General features: G+C 42.0%; 1 protein-coding gene across 1 annotated transcript in view; it reads right to left on the reverse strand.

Moving 5' to 3' along the window:
- The window catches only part of RASA3 (RAS p21 protein activator 3), a 178,456-nt gene that overhangs the window by 133,382 nt on the left and 25,048 nt on the right, over positions 1 to 20,026 (reverse strand). The window lies entirely within an intron of this gene.

The following is a 20,026-nucleotide window of genomic DNA, read 5'->3' on the forward strand; positions in this document are numbered from 1 at the left end:
TCGGGGGGGTTGGGTGCTGGGCGGGGGTGCCGCTCGCTGGAGGTCGGTGTGGGTTGCGGCGCTTTGCAACAGCTGGAGGGAGGGAGGGAGGTGGGCACTCTCCGCCGCTCCGGTGAGGGGCTGCTGCGTTCCTCCCGGTCGCGGCTATTTCCCCCCCCCCCCCCCCCCCCCCCTCTCCCGTCTTCCCCCTCCGACACACACGCCCTGTCGGGACTCCCGAAGGGGCGGCGGGGGGGCGGAGGGGGTAGGGGAAGGCTGACTAAGTCTGTGGCCCTTCTCCAGTGCCGGGCCGCGCCAACCGTCAGGGAAGCGGCCGTTGGCCGCGGCCGCCGGGCCTGCGCGTCGTGGTGAAAGGGTGAAAGGAGGGATGTTGGAAGTCGTCTTTCCCACAAAGCCATAACGCAAGTGCACTTGAGATGCTCCCAGGTTGAAGCCCATTCATTGCTAGGGAGGAAAAAAAAAAAAAAAAAAAAAGGCACTTATTAAAAGAAACAAGCCCGTCTGGGTGTTGGGAGCAGGCCAGTCTCTCCTCTGGCTCCATTGGAGCAGCGGCAAAGCTGGCTCTACCTGATTGCACGGGAAGAGCAGGGAATTCAAACTTGAGGCTTGCATGGCTACATGTGAAACGGCAAGAAACAGGACCTGTGTCAGCATTCGGTGCCAGACTCTGGGTCTTGTAAGGATAGTAGTTGAAATACCCATTCCTTAAAGGCCCGGCAAAAGCAGAGCACAAAGCGCAGTAGAGTTTTACAGACTGCACTATTTAATAAGTAAATAAATGCCTTTGGTGCAGACAGTCACTACACCCCTGTGGAGGTTTAGGACATCCCTGTTCTAAACACAGAACAGCCCCGGGCACATCACAGTCCAGCATGGCTGAGAAGCACAGTAAAATGCCCTTTCTCAAACCTGCAGCAAAAAGAAAAAAAAAAAAGAGAGAAAAAGGGGAAACAACAAAGCAAAACCAAAAAGACAACGATAAAATGCTTTCCCTCTCTAGCTATAATTTCAGACGTGGAGGGCGAACAGAATAAAGGCAATCTATACATATATTCAGAAGCTAATATTGAAAGAGCCAAGGTATTAAAGGACAGCAAGAAATAGGAAGGCAAATATTAAGTCACGTGTGGTGTGTTCATCCATATGCAATTTGATAAAAATACTTCTATAGCACGAGAATGAAGGGATTTTGTAAAGCACAGGCTTCCATTTTCCAACATCCATGCTGTAATTCCCTCCTCACTGCAATATGCCCAGTGTCCTCTGTAACCTCATTACATTATCCCCCATTCCACCTGCCATGTGTAGCTTTTTCTCCATAATGCTCCCAGCTCACTGCAATACTTCAGCTCTCCTGCCTGCTGATCCTTTGCAATCTCCTGTGATACCATCAGTACTCCCTGTCCTAATAACCTTAAGCATTCTTTTTAACCCAGATAGCCCCAGATTTCACTTTTCACAATAATTCTGAATCCCCACTTTTTGTCTCAACTGCCAGGTGCACAAGAGGCAACACAAGTAGCAGCCTAAACAGAAGCTGCAAGAATGCTGATCAGAGAGCTCACATTTTAAGAAGTACCTCGACTAAGGCTGACCTGACTGCCATTGACTCAGCAACCTGTTACTGCCTTTTAGATGCTGGATATGACAAACTAACAGTTCTGGAGTACACATCTTGTACAGGTCTCTTTTGATACTGTATATGTTCACAAATGAAAAAGAATAAACAATGGTTTTAGCTTTTGCTCCTTCGCCACACATGCACACACCTTGAACATATTTGCAAAGGATAAATGCAGGCCTGCTGAGTCATCTCACTGAAAGAAGAATGGCAAACAACTTTTATACACAGTTATGGACACTGGCAGAAAAAAAGGATTTTTAGCTATAAGCGAGTGGACAAACTTTAGCTATAATCGAAGGAAAATGGATCCTATTGTTGGGATATCTACAAGTTGACCCCAAATGAGCTCATAAACTTAGCTAATAGATCTTTTTAAAACCATTATCTTTGTACTTGTAATGATTTGCTAACCAGAGAAATTTCTATACACTGATAATTGTGAACTGATAAATCTTCCCCAACACCACCAGAGAAACCAGCTTCCATGCTCTGAACACTATAGACATCTTAGATAAAATATTTTACTTCTCTCTGTTTTCTGTGTTTACCTTTGGTACACAGAGACTTCAGTTGACCTCATTTCCCCATCTGAAGCTTTTCTCATCTGCAAAAAGTTGACTCAAAGATAGTCATAAAAAAAAAAATCAATTCACCAATTCTCTTCGTAGCATTTGGTGCTGTAAGAGTTATTCCCAGCAGATTCTCAACAGACTACCCTGCCTAATTTGCAGTTCTGGCACTTCTATAAAACAAGGTATCTACCTATAACCCAGTTATACATTCACAAAACCAGGCTGTACATAAATTCCCCACCATTTTTTGTGCACCCAAATTTGCTGTCAGAGCCCACCACTCTTAAATCTCATCTCATTTCATTAAATCTCACTGACCCACCATAAATTCACCCCATTATCTATGGTTGTCCCCCACATCCTAACCTCAGGTGTTGCTTGCAGGTGTATCACATTCATGGCTTAAAAAAATAACCCAAACCAACCTGCCATGACTCCCATTTGTATATTAAGAATATTGAGAGACCCGTAAACCATGAAACATTGAAATGCTTTGCTCATGATCAGAAGCAACCCAAGCAGAAAGCACCCCAGAAAGGTGTGCTGGGCAGCTTTGCCCTAGTAAGAAAAAACCCACAAAACAAAACAACATCAACCAAGAAAACCCCAACTTTATAGCAAAGGAAAAAAAAAAAATAAGTAGCTGCTCCTTCTTTGCCATGGAATAAATCAAGCTTCCTCTCATGAGACTCTACAGATGGTTACTTGTGGCTCACTGTGCTGCCCAGCTAGCTGAACCTCTGGTTTCCCATCAGTCCTTTTCTGCTGAAGCTCTGTGACCGTGCTTTTGTGTATCACTGTGCTAGTTATTTTCTGTTGTCTCTTGGTTTCTTGACAATAACACTAAAAGCTTTTTGCTTTCTCTGTAATAAAAAACTCTCTCCAAATCTATGTGTCCTACAGTCCAACAGTGCAAATGAAAGCAGTGTTTCAAAACTGACATAAATATGTGTTTTTAAAGATTATAGAATCATAGAATTGGCTGGGTTGGAAGGGACCTCAGAGATCATCAAGTCCAACCCTTGATCCACTACCGGTGGCTGCAGTTACCAGACCATGGCACTGAGTGCCACATCCAGTCTCTTTTTAAATATCTCCAGGGATGGAGAATCCACCACTTCCCTGGACAGCCCATTCCAATACTTGATCACCCTCTCCGTAAATAAATACTTTCTAATATCCAACCTAAACCTCCCCTGGCACAACTTGAGACCGTGCCCTCTTGTCTTGCTGAGAGTTGCCTGGGAAAAGAGACCAACCCCCCCCTGGCTACCCCCTCCTTTCAGGGAGTTGTAGAGAGTGATGAGGTCTCCCCTGAGCCTCCTCTTCTCCAGGCTGAACACCCCCAGCTCCCTCAGCCTCTCCTCATAGGATCTGTGCTCGAGTCCCTTCACCAGCCTGGTTGCCCTCCTTTGGACCTGCTCCAGGACCTCAATCTCCTTCCTGAACTGAGGGGCCCAGAACTGGACACAGGACTCAAGCTGTGGCCTCACCAGCACTGAGTACAGGGGCAGAATCCCTTCCCTGGACCTGCTGGCCACGCTGTTCCTGAATGATGTTAAACACATTAGAAGAAACAGCCAAAGATTGTGCATTGCTTTTTCAGTATCTCCAGTGCTGAAATGAAACCTCAGCAGCAGCAGCAGCATGTCACATGTGTGTGTGTATTACTGATAACATGTGCAGGCAACATGAGGTTTGCAGCTGGTAGCAGTCTGATCAAAAAAATCTAAGCCAAGTGAAATGCTCCTTTGTAAGATGTGGATGAGTCTGTTAATGACAGTATCTTTTCCAACTTTCCTTCATCCAAGCCATATGGGTTTATATTATCAGCTCTTCAGAGGATTCCTGGGTCTAAATTAGACTACAAAGAAGGTCATTTTCTGTGACTCATTTGTGCCAAGCAAGGAAATAATTTCCTCTCTTGATCTACATGATAGCTTTCTCTCGGGAGGAAACAGAATATAAGAAGCTTTCTAATCTCCTTTTGCATTATGCAAGAAACGAACAAAATATGAACCTACTGTCTCCTGGGTACCACAAAGCTGCTACCTATATTTATGTGAAGGAATAACATATTTAAGACAAATCTGAGGAAATATCACTGTAACACAAAGTAAAACTATGATCTGATGACTGAGCAAGAAATTATGATTGGGATTCAGGACAACATAGATAGTTTCAACTAATAATATCTACACCAGGCCTAAATGTGGCCAATATGCACACAGAGATGCTGCATGGTATGACTGCTTTGTCTAGGGTAACCCAATAAACATTCATCCCTTGCAAAGTGAGTGAGGAAGCAAAGATGTCTGTGGTAGCACCCCTGAAACTTACTTCCCAACTGAGTGGTCAGTTCAGCTCTTGCAGTGACACCTTTCACAGTAAGATAGTAAAAATAGTGATTTTCTTTTTTATCTTTTGCTCCTGAAGTCCTAGGACCAACCAATTGATCAGGAAAGGGCTGTAGTTCCTGCCCCAGCCTCCATGCATAGAGAAGTATGGCAGAAATATAATCAACCCTATCTATGTAAGTAGGAAATTAAGAATGAGTCTGTGATTACCTGTGTCTCCAAAGGCTAAGAGTTTGCATCTGACGTGGCTACAGAGGAATGAAGAAACAGTAATAAAATTGCTCGTATGATTAGTCTGGCAGAGAAACACTTTGGCCATTACACAAAATGAAAGAAGGGAAGGAAGAGAACGATGACAAGAAGGTTTTAATTAGCAATATGTCAGTAACAGTGGCAAGAAAGCAGAGGTGTCACAAAAATGCAGGAGTGGCCAGGTTTAATTGAAGGAGAAACCTGGGAAAGAGTGGACACTACTGAGATATCTGTTACTGAGCGTGTTGTGTGTGTACTTATAACATGTATGGGGCACTCACACTGGAGAAAAATAGATCTGTGCATCAAAAACAGGAAAACTGGAGAATGCACTGCAGTTATTATGCTTAAAGAAAGCAAAGATCTCCACTGTTACCTCTGAGTAAATGAATAAAAGCATGTCTACCTGTTGTTCTCACTTCTTGCCTTTTCAAAAAATCTCACATTTTTGCTGGTTGTTGCTGGAACACTGGGCCAGGAAGAGGCCAGAAGGGGGAAAAGAAAAATGGCTTTAATTACAGGAAAAAGGGGCCAGTGAGAACTGGTTGTTACAATAGCTGAGACAATATAACTAATTTTTGTGTTGTATGGGTTTTTCATCTTTTTTTCTTCAAAAAGAAGACAACACTTTGCTCTTTTAATTCTTGTACATAGCTTCTAAAAATCTGTCTGTCTAGTGTCCTCCTAAAAAATGTAGCTATGTTAAGTCCAAGGCATTTCATCAGGAAGCACAGAACGTTCAGGATTCCAGCTAAGTTTACCAGCATGAAATACTTTCTGATTAAACTCGCAGGAGCATTGTGTTCTGGGTCATATCTGCTTTACTTGAGCCTATAAACTTTTCTTTCTTATTAAGGAACAAATCCCTTTATCCATCCACAAAAGATTATAATGTTGCATATAATCTTGAGAAAGAAAACTGTGCAGCAAGGGGACTTTCTACTGTTTTTTAAAATATTGGGTACCACTGTTTACAATAAATATGTGTTTATATAAACCATATATACACCTGTACACAAAGCCATATAAACACCTGCATTTCACAAGTCATTGCATATTGGCAGCTATAATAATCCCTTTCATGTCTTCTTTGGTTTTATGCCCTCAGCTCATCTGCAGTCTTCTCTGTTCTATATAAGAATGAATTTGACAACACAGGACTCTATCATTACTCTCCAACTCCAAGGTAAAGCTTCAAATCCCCTCAGTTTAGCAGCACCAAGTCTCTCTTCTGAGGGGAATGCAAGGAAAGCTCTTACTCCTCTTCTCTCTCCTATCCACAAGGGATTGTACAATCCCCAGGGAGAAGTCACTAGGATTATACTACCAACACCTACCCAAAACCACCCATAAAACACTTCTCTGCCTCCAGATACATTCCAGTTTTGCGCTATAAGCAAGATTTTTACATGACAGATGCTATAAAGTTTACATTGACTTTGAGAAGCTTTGCATAATTCATCCACAACCAGCACAGTGCGTGACACAGGGATCCCACATGCAGCCATAAACCCTGAACAGACTTTTCCATGTAGTCACGCGTTCGCTGGGGGTCAGATCCTCTGGTCTTCCATTTGCTCAAAAAATCCCATTGAAGGCAGTGCTGGCGGGTCAGCTTGCAAATGCCACCCTCTCTCTGCCTGGTGAATAGCTCCCTTTGAGCCCACTGGGATTACTCATGTGTGTGAGTAACTACTAAGGGGAGCAAAAGGAGCAAAATCCGGTCCTCATTAGGGACTGCAAATCTGAAAAAAATAACCCTCCCTCAGTCAGTGGTAGTAAGCAGGCAGAGCAACTCTGTCAGAAAGGTGCTACCTAGGAAAGGCAATGTGGTGCAATTTGGAGCACTAGTTTTTTAGAATGTTAATTCTTTAAAGCATGGCTAATTATCCAGACACGGCTGTGTGGAGGAGCTCTCTCGCATCACAGTACATGAGCAAAGATAATCTCATACTATGAAACACAATTAGCCAGATGGTTATTTGGAGGTTTTTGGAATAGAAGTAATTTCTCTGATCTGGGAGATTAAAAAAAATCAAAGCTGAATTTAAAAAAAAAAAAAGTCATACCACATTTGATTCCCAAGTATTTAATTACATATTATAATTACATATTATCATGGGTAACTCGTAATCAGCTCCAATTATGCAATCTTATTTTATTGCTGTTGGAAACACATTTATATCCACTATATGATGTGTATATTTAAGTCAGTATCTGAATAAACAGTCTGGAAACTCATAATTTGTACTGAGATTTGGTTACTAGCATGATTATCATCTGCCACCTGCTGGAAATTGCTATGCTATCTCAACTAAGCTCCACAGATGGAAGGTGTGGTCACTCATCAAACAAGCCCAAATGCTGAATAGCAAAATATGCTCCTTGTACCCTGAAGCTTATTCCTCTTGCACTCAGTAGGCAAGTTCAATTTGCACATGGGGGTATTTGTGTGCATTCACAAAGAAACCATAATACGACAATGTTCAAACAAATAGAAATTGAATTTGCTATTGAGAATTATGTTATCTGCCTCTGTCTGACCAGAAGGCATGGTACATAATCTGAAAATAATGCACCCAGCTAATCCTATCTCAAATTGGCACAGCACTCTTTCCACTCTGCTGGAAATGGCACAATTGCAGGTCCCCTTGTGCCATCCTTGCAGAGGGTTTATTCTTGTGCCCAATACAGTCTAACAGTGTCTTTGAGCCTCATTTGAAGAAATTTGCCATTATAGCTTTATGGTGGCCCATAAAACCTGCAAGGAGAACAAACCTCAAAACCTGGCTGCCCAAGAAATTGGCTTCTATTTAAAAAAAAAAAAAAGAGGGTTTGCATGAGGTATTTCTCAGAGTGCCAGAACCTTGTAATTTGCTGCCTCTGTGCCAGCCAACCACAGTAAGTGAATCCAGTAAGCCAGAGGGTAAATCTGAAGGCAGCACTGCAAGACTTGCTTTTCTCTCTCACTTGTGTGTAACAGGCTGAATAGTAGCAGGACACACAGGTAAGACGAGCAGTTCTTGTCAGGGTGCTGACTTACTGCATTTGACTGGACGGTGATGGGACTAAAAGTATTGGTGTAATTTTGCAGTTGGCAGGTCTCCCCTGGCCAGTGGCAAGAGAGAGACTGGTACAACTAGATTAGAGTATGTGAACATTGGGGTTTTTTTCACAATAATCATACCCAGGCCCTTAAGCTGATGACTCTTATATGTACAGTAGGTTTAGAAGAAAAGCCCAGGGTTCACGTTTAGGTAGCGTTTGCATTCAGGGGAAACAGTGCCTTCCCTGAGCTTCTTTCAATTATTTATGAGGTCAAGGAAGGAGAATAAAAAATGACACTTGGGATACAAACGATTTTTGAAGAATATGTCTGTGAGATGGGGCGGAGAAAGACAAAGAGAAAACACATCCTAGGACCTAATAAATTTACAGTTTATTTCTACTTTTTCTCCACTAACTTGTTTTTTTAACCTTCATAAAACCACCAGACACCGATACCAGGAAAAAGGAGTTCAAGCTCTGAAAGCAATATAGCAAACCTCAGGCAGGCAGCAACATACTAGCAAGAATTTACATTGGCATCTGCTTTCCCATGCCTCTTGTGGGGCAGGAGGGCCAGGCCTGCCCGAGGTGCATACCCCTGGGCAGAGGTGTCCATCCCCTGCTGCAGTGTGCAGCATTCCCACAGGGAGTGCTAACCACAGCCCATCCCTGTAACACCCATGCACCACCACACACCCACCTACTAACATATGAAACAATGCTTCTGCTGGCATTTGCCTTTAGCCAAAAGCCTTTGCTGCTTTGCAGTGCTTTTTCTGTTCTTAGAAGGGCAGAGCTAGCCATATCTCCATCCCTGGAGATATTTAAAAAGAGACTGGATGTGGCACTCAGTGCCATGGTCTGGTAACCACAGTGGTAGTGGATCAAGGGTTGGACTTGATGATTTCTGAGGTCCCTTCCAACAGAGCCAATTCTATGATTCTATGATTCTGCGTTTCAGGCCCTCCAAGTTTTCTCCTCAGTGCCACCCCTGGGTGGCTACCACCGCTCTTCCAGCAGCTTGGACCTTGCCTGCACTGGAAAGTTGCCCTCGCTCCAGCCACAGATTTAACCATGCCTCGTGCTGAGGTTTGCTCTTGTAAAACCTGACAAGGTTTTGATTCAAAGAAAAGACCCACAAATAAATAAAACTGCCAGACAAAGAAGCAGCAACCCCCCCCAGCCTCCCTGCAGCAGAAACCTCATCTTTGCTGCAGCCATTTCTGCAGGGGCTTTTGTAATGCAGGGGGCACATGGCTGAATCCCCTTGGAGTGGATGTGCCTGCCAGGACCATTCATCCCAGTATGTGCCAGCCTCCAGCTGTGGATGAGCTTCCCAGCAGGAACAACCTGCTCCCAGTTGCCTTCTCCAGAGCCTTCTGGGGTCACCCAAAAAGCAGCCCCCTTCTTAGGCAAGGAAGGGGGACAGGACCCTGGCCTCATCTCTGCATGGCTCTCCATAGCCCCCAGGCTGCAAGACTGAGGGCTGAGCCTTCCTCAGAAACCTAATGGCTACTGCACAAGCAAACTGACCTCGATGCAGCAGATCAGTTAATCCTTCTCCTAACCAGCCCTCTCCTCTCCCTCTGTGTCCTCCTCCCACGTTAAAACCACTGAGGAAAATTACTTATCAGCACTAGCCTACTGGGCATTTTTACTGTAGATCAAGGAAATCCTGGATCTCACCAAACATTGTCCAAAACGTGTAAAATTGTGAATGTAGAGATAAACATATGTATAGATAAATAAAACTCCATATAATTATGGCAATTTTTTTCCCTTCCTCTTCCTCTCTTCCCACCCCCTTTCCCTTCTCTCGATTTCTCAGACAATAAGTGGGAAACAACCTTCTTTTTTCCCAGCCAAAAATTAATTCCTGCTCAAAGCTTCCAGAAAGGGTCAAGTCTAAAGGAAGCATCTGGTAAATCTGCTTTTGTAGTGCAGTGGGAGCCACAGCCCTCACGTCCCCCTCTCTCCACACCACTCAACGCAGCAAAGCGCTCGTGCCATGCTGGGAAGGGTTTGCTCAGCTGCAGGGGGACACACTCTGTGTGACTGCAGGCAGGCAGCCCTGAGCTGGAAGCAGCTAGGTATGCTGCATGCATGGCCAGAGCAGGTCCCACTCACCCCAGCAGGTTTTCCAGTTGTTTTTTTTATCCTCTTGACTCCAGCTGTACTCTTCAGCCGCTGATTTGGGCATCCTGCTCGCGAATTACATGATAAGGGTGTGTGCTTGCAGGGCCAGAGTCACAGTGCTGGATCCTATCATGTAATATGCTGAACTCACCAAAAAAACAAAACAAAAAAATTTGGCTTCTTTCAATACCTCCAAATGGCCATCCAGGGAAAGGCAATGAATGAAAGGAGACCGAGTCTCAAGCATGCCCACAAGCGACCACAGTTCTGCAGTTTCACCCTGTGCGTGAAGTCAAAGTCAGCCAGAGTAAAACACTTCATAAAATAAATTGAGGAGTTGTCATGACTTTAAAATAACCAGGAAAGCTGTCAACTAAGGAAAAAAAAAAAAAAAGCAGGACATGTTTACCTCTTTGCACACACAGAGAACCTTTCAGTTTAGGAAGGATATTGAGGTCCTGGAGCAGGTCCAAAGGAGGGCAACTAGGCTGGTGAAGGGACTCGAGCACAGATCCTATGAGGAGAGGCTGAGGGAGCTGGGGGTGTTCAGCCTGGAGAAGAGGAGGCTCAGGGGAGACCTCATCACTCTCTACAACTCCCTGAAAGGAGGGGGTAGCCAGGGGGGGGTTAGTCTCTTTTCCCAGGCAACTCTCAGCAAGACAAGAGGGCACGGTCTCAAGTTGTGCCAGGGGAGGTTTAGGTTGGACATTAGAAAGAATTTCTGTACTGAGAGGGTGATCAGACATTGGAATGGGCTGCCCAGGGAAGTGGTGGATTCTCCATCCCTGGAGATATTTAAAAAGAGACTGGATGTGGCACTCAGTGCCAGGGTCTGGTAACTGCAGCGGGAGTGGATCAAGGGTTGGACTTGATGATCTCTGAGGTCCCTTCCAACCCAGCCAATTCTATGATTCTATGATGCAAGCTTTAGAAAGTGTACACTCAGACACTTATATTTTCTTACTATACATACAAAGTTCACAGCAATAGCAAACAATGGAAAAGGCCCTTACTGGCACAGTGAGGAACAGTACCTCCATGAATATGATATATTGGGGGTGCAACAGAAGGAGTAGCATCTTTAACTTATTCTGTAACTGGGCTGTAAATACAAGCAGCTTTAGTAGATGGCAGCTCCTGAGCCAGCCCAAGCTTTGCTCCTGGCTAAGATGATGGGAAAGGAAAGGGCAGCAACTCACTAACCTTGCAACATAGCTCAAGGGGGAAGTAGCTGCAGATTGAAATTCCTAGCAGCACTACCACCTGCAGAGCTTACTGTTCTGCAGCTATTAGATGAACAGGTTTGCTCAAAAATCAGACCAAAAAGAAAAAAGTGATTAAAAAACAAACCCAGAAACCTATCAGAACCATAGAGAAAAGAATCAGAAAAGAAGCTCAGCACACTTTATGACTGCCACATTGAAAAAGCAGACTTGTATTGGTCATCTTGCATTTATGCTGTAGAAACACTCCATGTTTTGTGTGAAAGCTGAATGCATACATGTCTTGATACATACCAGAAAATGCATTTTTTGCAGCCATTTTTTACGTTCATCATCTACCTATTTCTCATCTGTTCTTCTTCAGCAAGTAGCTTTTGTTAGCAAGAAATTGTATTCAAGTCCTGCACACAACGTGGAAATTCCCCTGGCTGTAACTTTATAAAATTGTATAAACCTGCAGAATAGATTTTTCATAAACATCTGTTTCATCTTCTAGAGGTAGTAGGTGCAGTTGTGTGGTTTGTTAAGGATACTTCACAAGTCCTCTTGGACTAATGAAGCTTTGAAATGTTACTGTAAAGAACCCTCTCTTGTGGCTCTAAGCTTAGACTGTGAAATTAGGGAGAGATGTAGGACCTGCTGGTGCTGGTCTTCCAGCACCGTTTTCTGACAGAAAGGTCCTGCTGAACCTTAAGTTGTTTGACAGTAAAACAGTCAGGTTTGAAACCATTGAGCTTTGCTTTCCTTACCTCAGAACAAAAAATTCACCACCACCCAAAACTCAGTTTAGAATTAATGTGACCCACAGCTTTTGAGGGTAGACAGAGAACAGGCAGCCACAGAGGAAGCTGAAAGCCACTTCCTTCTCTCACAAAATTCAGAAGCAGCTGGGAAATTATTCCAAGTGGTTTCAATTTCTTTGTGGGCCCTGGTTCCATCAACGTAAGAGGCTAAGTTTTCCCAATATTTTAAGGGCTTCATCAAAACCAATGAAAAGATTAATTTCATAATGGTGTCCTTCAGATCTGCCTGTAACAGATCATTACAAATATAACATTTAAAAGACTGAGACCAAGACTAAGCACTGAGAGCCTAAGCATTTCAACTTGTTAAAGAGTAAAATATAATTGTATTGCGTGCACAGTTAGATTTATATCTATTTAAAGAAATGCATTTCAACCCTGCAACCCTGCACTCTGTAGTACTTTTACTGACATTCTCCACACTTTCCTGTTACATTTATAGGAAAATAAGAACCCAGGCAGCTGAAAAAAAATGTGCTTCAATTCTTTCTATCATTTAGCTGAAAATGAGTGTTTGATTTACAGCTCAAAATTAGTACACATCAACAGTTTAATGTTATGTCTGCTTCTGTTGTTTAAGCAGCATTTCACACCAACTATAATAAATATCACAAAACCTATGTGCAACCTTAATTTAATGCAGAAATGCAAAAGTTGATCAAGATAAAAATTCAAGAGAACACTGGCCCTGATTCTGTGTAGTGGTGTTGTGTGATAGATGAGTTGCTCTTCCCCTGCACCCACATGAAATGTTGTGTAATAACAACCTGCACAAACAGCCTTATGCTGAAAAGGAATCTTCCCTGGTTCATCCTCATACAGATCCATTCTGGTTAGTGAATTTTGGTCCTGTCAGCCATAGGTTCCCTTCTTATTTCCTAATGCTTTTATATGCTGTGCCTTGTCATTCCTAGTTTAGAAGACCCAGGAGAAATTCAAGTTGTAATTCAAGTCTTCTCCTTAGGAACTGTGGGCCTTATCAAGAAAAGTCATGAGCCAAAAGCAAAGTTCTTCAGCAGTCTGCTGGACCCAGCTTCGGGGTGCTCCACACCATGAGGGCAAAAATATCAAATGAAGTGTGCCTGCTCAAGCCAGTTTTAGAGGAGGCCAAGCTGAGCTTGAATGAGCAGAAGTACCTTTCCTATTTCTGGGTGTGCCTGAGAAAAAATCTTTTCCCATTTATCTTTCTGCCAAATGTAGCCTATGAAGAACAAAAGCCAAGATGACCCCGAATGAGAACCAGTGGTCAGCTTGGTAAAGAACTGGCTTTTGCACATCTGTTTGGGCTTCCTGTAGCTTATTACCAATGAGATAGCATGCAGATAAAGAAAGCTGAAAAGGCTATTAAAAACCTAGTTCTAATATAAGAACCACTCTGCTGTGAACACACTTGCTGTGGCTTTCTGAAAAGTGTGTACTTATCAATGAAAAAAACCTGTTTTAGACAATTTATTGCAGTGCAGAGGATGACACCTCCCACTGTGGGTTTGCTCCAGGTGTTACTGAGGCATGCCAATGTTCAAGTCAAGGTTCAGCAGATATAGCCCATTATACAATCCTTTGCATATTTACCGTAGTGTGCAAAGCATTATTAATAACTTACACCATTGTCTTTCCTTCGTCGGGGGAGGTAGGTCTGCTGGCTAGTGAAGTGTAATTGGTAATCTATTCTATATATGAATAAAATACTCTTTGTAATGCTTCGCTATAACATTCAGTTCTTGTTTGTTATTAGTGAAATGTATTGTTTGAAATGCTACCACCAGCTTCATTCTGTCTCTGAGCAGTGATGCCATGACAACCCCCACGTGACCGGCTACAAACACACCACAAGTCCCCAGGGCTCTGCTTTAGGAAAGGCTCAGAATGGTATTACTCATATTTTTTTTTTCTTTTTCTCTTTTTCAAAAGACCCCTCAGATTTAGAGATGCTTTATTTTGTCAAAACGCATCAAGCCTACCAGCCAGTTTTACCATGTGACAACAAATATCTTCAGCTAAAGTGGGACAAAGCAAAGTATGAAGAACACAAGGAAAGGGTAGGTACAACTGTTTGATAAAGAGCTGAGGACTTGATGAAGTAATGTGCTTGCCCAAAAAGGCTACAACATCTTTCTACTCATTCTTAATACTGTTGTGGAAGCTACTGGTCAGCAATAGGGTGCAAGAGACATGTTTTAAGAATATCCAGAATACACTTGCTGGTATAGATTTTCTGTTCATTTAGAGTAACCATAATAATGTTCACCAAATCTAGAAGTGAAAAAGCATCAGTCAGTATTCTGCTCAAAATCTGCAATATTGCAGGACTGCTCCCTCTTGAAAATTTTTGAGTGGTGAATACCATCAGCAATGAGTTTGCATCACAATATAATTAGTTTTAATATGAAAAAATAGTTTTTTGTTATTTCCAGACCGGGTCCATTTCATTAACTGCGTAAAAATATCTTCTTTCCTTCCTTCCATTGTTCCCCCAGTTTGACTTGCAGGTGGAAAAAAGTTAAAGATGAGGTAGAGAATTGAATTTGGCATATTTTTCGAACAAAATCGACAATATTGAAATAAATAAAGACAGACATTTCCTTCTGGGTGAACTAACCTCCAGAGGCTTACTATTGTATATGAGCATGGGTATTTAAACAGTGGCTCTTTTAAAGCAGGGAACTGATATTAGTGGAGCTGAAATACTCTCGGCATCCGCTGTGCATACAGAACTCTTCTTTGTTCAGTGTACAGAGCACTTCATACATCCTCTGAGGCATTCAGAGCCCAGGCTGGAGGTTAGATACCATCATGATATATAGCAAAGAAATATATTTTTAGAGAGCAAAACATTTCCCACGACTCAACTGCTGTTGGATTAAACATGAGTGTTCATTTCTGAGTGCAAGCAAAAAGAAAAAAAAAGAAAGAGTAGCTGTCATGTTGGGAAAAGGATGGCTCAGAAGGCACAGCATTTCATTCCTTTATACAGCGTTCACACCCAGCTCAAGTAGTGGCTAACAAAGTCTCAAATGGCCAAAGAGCAGTCTTTCCAAGTGCCCTTGTTTTGTCGTGCTGGCTCACTTTTAAATTCCCATTTGCCCAGAAATTTCATTGTGCCTTCTGCTGGGATGACTTCAGGCTTGCTGCAGCAAAAAGCAGCTACCTGAGCCTGGGGGCTGAGGCACCTGAAGGCAGGCAGGCAACTCAGAAGGGTGTCCTGAACAATGCAGCCCATGTGTGGCACAAGCTTTTTTTACTGCTAAGAGAGATAGGGATTGCTCTGAGAAAATGGTAGTGTGCAGGCTTTGCACGGAAAGAGCTCTCAATGCAAACCCCCCCCCAAAAAAGGGGGGGGGGGGAAATAGAGAGAAAGAAAGAAAACAAAATTTAACATACAAAAGCCTGAAAGAAGCTATACTTCTTGAAGAAGACCACTAAAAATATGGCAATGGTTAAATATAAGTTATAATTGTCTCCACGATGCAAAAATACAAAAAAAATGCTGGTATGTTTCTATATACACAAGAGCAAATATTCCCAGTCTGAGTAATTTTCTTATTTTCTGAATGAAAGGAACAGTTAAAAAAAAAAACAAACACAAACTTACAACTTCTCTCTGCAACATTCTGTATAAAGTTAAATATAATATTACTCGAAAACCACCATGGCTCTAGAAAGTGTCACAAGAGAGATTAGGGTGAGCTTAAAAATACTGGGCTTTACTTTTTAAGAGTTGGGCATATAAGGACAGAAGAAAAATCAATAATAATACTTCCCAGAAAACAAACTCTACAGAAGAAATGTTTCTAAACTCACCTTCTGTTGTTTAAGTTTGAAACAGTTTGGATATTTATAAATTAAAATCAGAGCTCGCATAAATATCACATTTTATTCTTCACACCAGTGATTTCTACTGACTGATACAATAACAATCATCATTTACAAACTGCATGTCTTCTTAAAGCTAATTTTAAAATAACTTAATAGCATGATAATTTAAAGCACCTGAGGCAGCAGAGGAGATAGCAGCACAGAAGCCAAACCCACCAAACCCTTCAAATATTTACCAAGTTTAGTTCTGCTATCCAGTAAAAGGCAGCTACTTATTGTGATATGATCTAGAAAGGATTAAAATGAGGACTCTCATCTGCCCCTGAAATCAGCTGGATTTGAAAGCAGTTTTCACAAGAAGCCAAGCAAACCAAAGGATGTTCGGTACTAAACATCATCCCAGTCAATGCTGGAAATTATTCCCCCTTTTGTAAAAGCAAGGAACCTGTCTGGATACGATATGTGACAAGTCTGTCATCAAAGATTCAAGCCTGGTCCTTGTCTTATCACAAAACTGATACAGAAAGAGAGGTGGAAAACTTCTGCTACACTCAGGCAGTGCTCAGGTCATGATCTGCTGTGAGGAGTTGGAATTGGTGCTTTGCCTGCCCCTCTTTCTCTGAAAGAGCAAGTATTTCTTCATTTTGTACCACTGCAAAATAGTTCCAAAGACCCCAAGTCTGTCTGAGATGGAACAATTCAAGACAGAGGGAGAATATTTATCACATGTATCTCATGACAAAAGTCATGGCATTGTAATTTATATTGATCCATACTCACTTGCTGCAGTACCCCAATCTGAGGGAGTGTGGCCCCATCTCTAAATCCTGTCTTGCTCAGTTCCCTGTTGTGAGGTTTTTTTCCATGGGGTTTATTCAGTCCAAGAGAGCTCACAGATTATTCTTTCTCATGTAGTACATGGCTATTTAGGTCAGGGTAGAGATAACTATTATCGCCACTGAGTGACCAGCTCCACTAGAATAATTAGATCCACAGTTTGCTTTTGATGATAATTCTAATATGCTAATAAGAAGAGGTCTGGAAATACTTTCAACACAAGAAATAGTTTTGCAGTATTGCCTGCTTCTTTCCAGCAACATCCAAGATGAGCATCCCTTTGGAAGCCCTAGTGTAGCTTAGGACTACCTGGGGTTTTATTACAGTGGCCTTTTTAATTTCTGCTGGGTGTCTAATGGAAACCACCTCCCTTCTCTTAGACAGCCTTTCCTGTATCATAACATCCACACCACTGTAACCAGACTATGTATTTTTACATTTCTTCAGCAGAAAGAGCCTTTACATTTTCATTTCCCACTACTCTTCTTCAGGGCAAGTCTAGCTTTGCTGATACAATGATTCATACTTTTAATAATGTTACTGCTGGCTAACAAAACAGAACATGAAAACTAAAAGATTTCCTGTAATGATATGCAAGGGTATTTCCAACAAAAATGGATACACATTTTATTTCTGTCGCAGATCCAGGCAACAAAACCACCAGTGGACATGAGTCCCCCTGCAATATACAGCCATTTTAATCATGGGCAACTTGTAGTTGTTGGCTATTACTAACACTAACTAGTATAGTGTTGGCTATTTCACTGAGCCTTAGAGTGCTTACCTTCATGTTTCATCTCAAAAAAAGCAAAAAAACTACCAGATGGTCACAATTTCAGAGACTTTTTTTTTCCCCTTGGTGCAGTGATTGTTGTGACAGGGCTATCTGTGAATAGCACACTCCCAGAAGCATTAAATAACTCATTTTTTCTTTATGATTATTGATGAAAGCAGAGAGGTTCAGATTAGAAGTGCTAAAGTAGGCGTTCAAATAGCCTCCTAAAAGGTGCTTCAGCACAACCATTAAAAAAAATCAAGAACAGTACAATCATCAAGATACACACAGAGCAATGAACTGAATAATAGGATGTTAACATATTCAAAGCACAAGAAAAAAACAATGGGTAGCCTTGACTGGCACTTATCCTTCAAAATCCTACTGCTCCCAAGAGGCAAATTTTTATTGAAAGATGAGAGTGGAAAATAAATTGTTAACTCATTAACTCTGCTCACTAAAAGGAAACAACAACAATTAAAAACAAAACAAAAAACCCAAACCTGAGCACAGTAGAAAATATGTGCAGCTAAACCCTGTCAAAGACTTAATTTCTGACACAGTGCCCTCCGGCAATGGGAGCATAGCCCATGTAAAGACTTCAGAATTCATTTCCTTTAAATTGTTTATTATCTCACTGTGTGACATAAAAATCCTCGGGCACCTCAAAATCATTTCACGAGCAAAATCATTCATTTTTCCCTCATCCATAAAATGATGCTACATTAGGATGTGGATTCAATTGCTCGTGCTATTTTTTTCCTATTACTGCACCAATAATACTGAGTTCCTTTGAAAACAAAACACTGTCTACCTGTCACCTTCCACACAGGATAACAACAACAAGAAAAATCAATAGGAACCCACTACTCTTAGGCATGTTCCTTTGAACTCCAGGTCCTGATGCATGGAAGTGAGACTGTAGTCCTACTCTCTTTCTCATTCTCCTCCTTTCCAAACTGTTACAGAAAGAAAAAACAAACAAAAAAAAAACCCAAAAAAACCCCAAAACAAAACAAACAAACAACAACAAAAAAAAAAGCAAAAAACCCCAAAGAAATAAGCGAACAAACAACAACAACAAAACTAAAACCAAACCTCTAATGTTGCAATATTACCCGGTTCCTCTTTTGAATCATTCCCCTCAGGTTTATTCAGAGCATGATGAGCTTTCTTAATGCACCAATTTTGGGCACCTTTATACAACAGTGTGACCAGCACCTGACCTGCTTTGGTTATAAACCCCAGCAAACAAGGCAGATGCACTCGATTCCCTCCAGTAACATCAGCCACTCAAAACCATCAGAGCAGGATGAGTGGATTTCCTATTCATTTTATACAATACTTGCAATATCTTTGGAGTACCTAGAATCAAATATGGGGGAAAAAAAGGAGAGAAAGGAGAAGAGTGAATATGCTCAAAACAAAACTGTTTCTTCAGTGATTCTGTTCTGAGAGGCTTTTGAGAATGAGATGCTGAAGTCCTGCTATGAAAACAGTGCTTCCTCTGCTTTCCTCCATCCAGCTTCTTGCCACTTACCTCCACCTCAGCCCTGCTGAAGACAGCATTTTTGGGACACAGGTAACCTTGAAAGTAAGTTTTTCTCTTCACCTCTACTACGTTCCTTCCCAATCTGCACATGCTTCCCAGTCAACACACTTTTAGCATACATTGGTGTTCTTTGAAAACCAATATGGCACTGTTTTTTACTAATAAGAAAATGACCCAGGAGTCTTCCTCCTCTGCTGGAGCCTTGCAATTTTCATCCCATTTCTGACACAGTTAAATTCAGAGGCTGAGATTATTAATCTTTCATTTAAAAATCAAATTTAAAGACGCTTAAAATAATGTTAAGGATGAAGAGAAGTGGCTTACACTGCCTCATACATCTCTCTTCATTTGTTAGCTACACCCAGTTGTTGCATCTCTTCTTACAGTAGCCTGCAACCCTCCAGGACAAAAATGGCCCACAACTGGACCCAATCCAATCCAAATCTCATTGTAGTAAATGGAAAAACTAACATATGATCCAAAGCCCACTGAGGATAATGGAAATACTCTCATTGACTTCAGAGGGGCTTGGATGAGTCTATTGTGTCTTTGTACAGTGCTCACCACAAGAATCCTAGATTTTCATGAGAGTCTGTAAAGGCTGCTAGAGACACAAATGATTACCCTGGAAACTCCATTGACAAATATTTAGAGAAATTCTGTTGATACCAATGAAATGCATTTGCTAATCACACAAGCTGCTGCTGTGGTTGCAGGAAAGTGTTTCAGGGTTGTATTCACAGCAGTGCAGAGTCTTTCTCTCATTCTGTCACCATTAAAATGGTGAAACAAAGGGTCTGCCCAACACTAACACAGAGCTTTACCTGATCAGTGTCTGTCACGCTCTACATAGAGAAGGGGACAGCAATTTTGAACACCCTGTTAGGTGTCCATTGTACATCAGTGCTGCTTGCTGTGGCCCTGTATAAATGGAGGCATTTCTTTACCCCTTCTATATGTAAAGCTGGAGGAAGACTGACTTTCTGTCACCAGAAGAGACAACTGTCTGCTGCTGGAGATGTCCTGCATCA

Source organism: Heliangelus exortis, chromosome 1 (assembly GCF_036169615.1).
Source record: "Heliangelus exortis chromosome 1, bHelExo1.hap1, whole genome shotgun sequence".
Classification (NCBI taxonomy): domain Eukaryota; kingdom Metazoa; phylum Chordata; class Aves; order Apodiformes; family Trochilidae; genus Heliangelus; species Heliangelus exortis.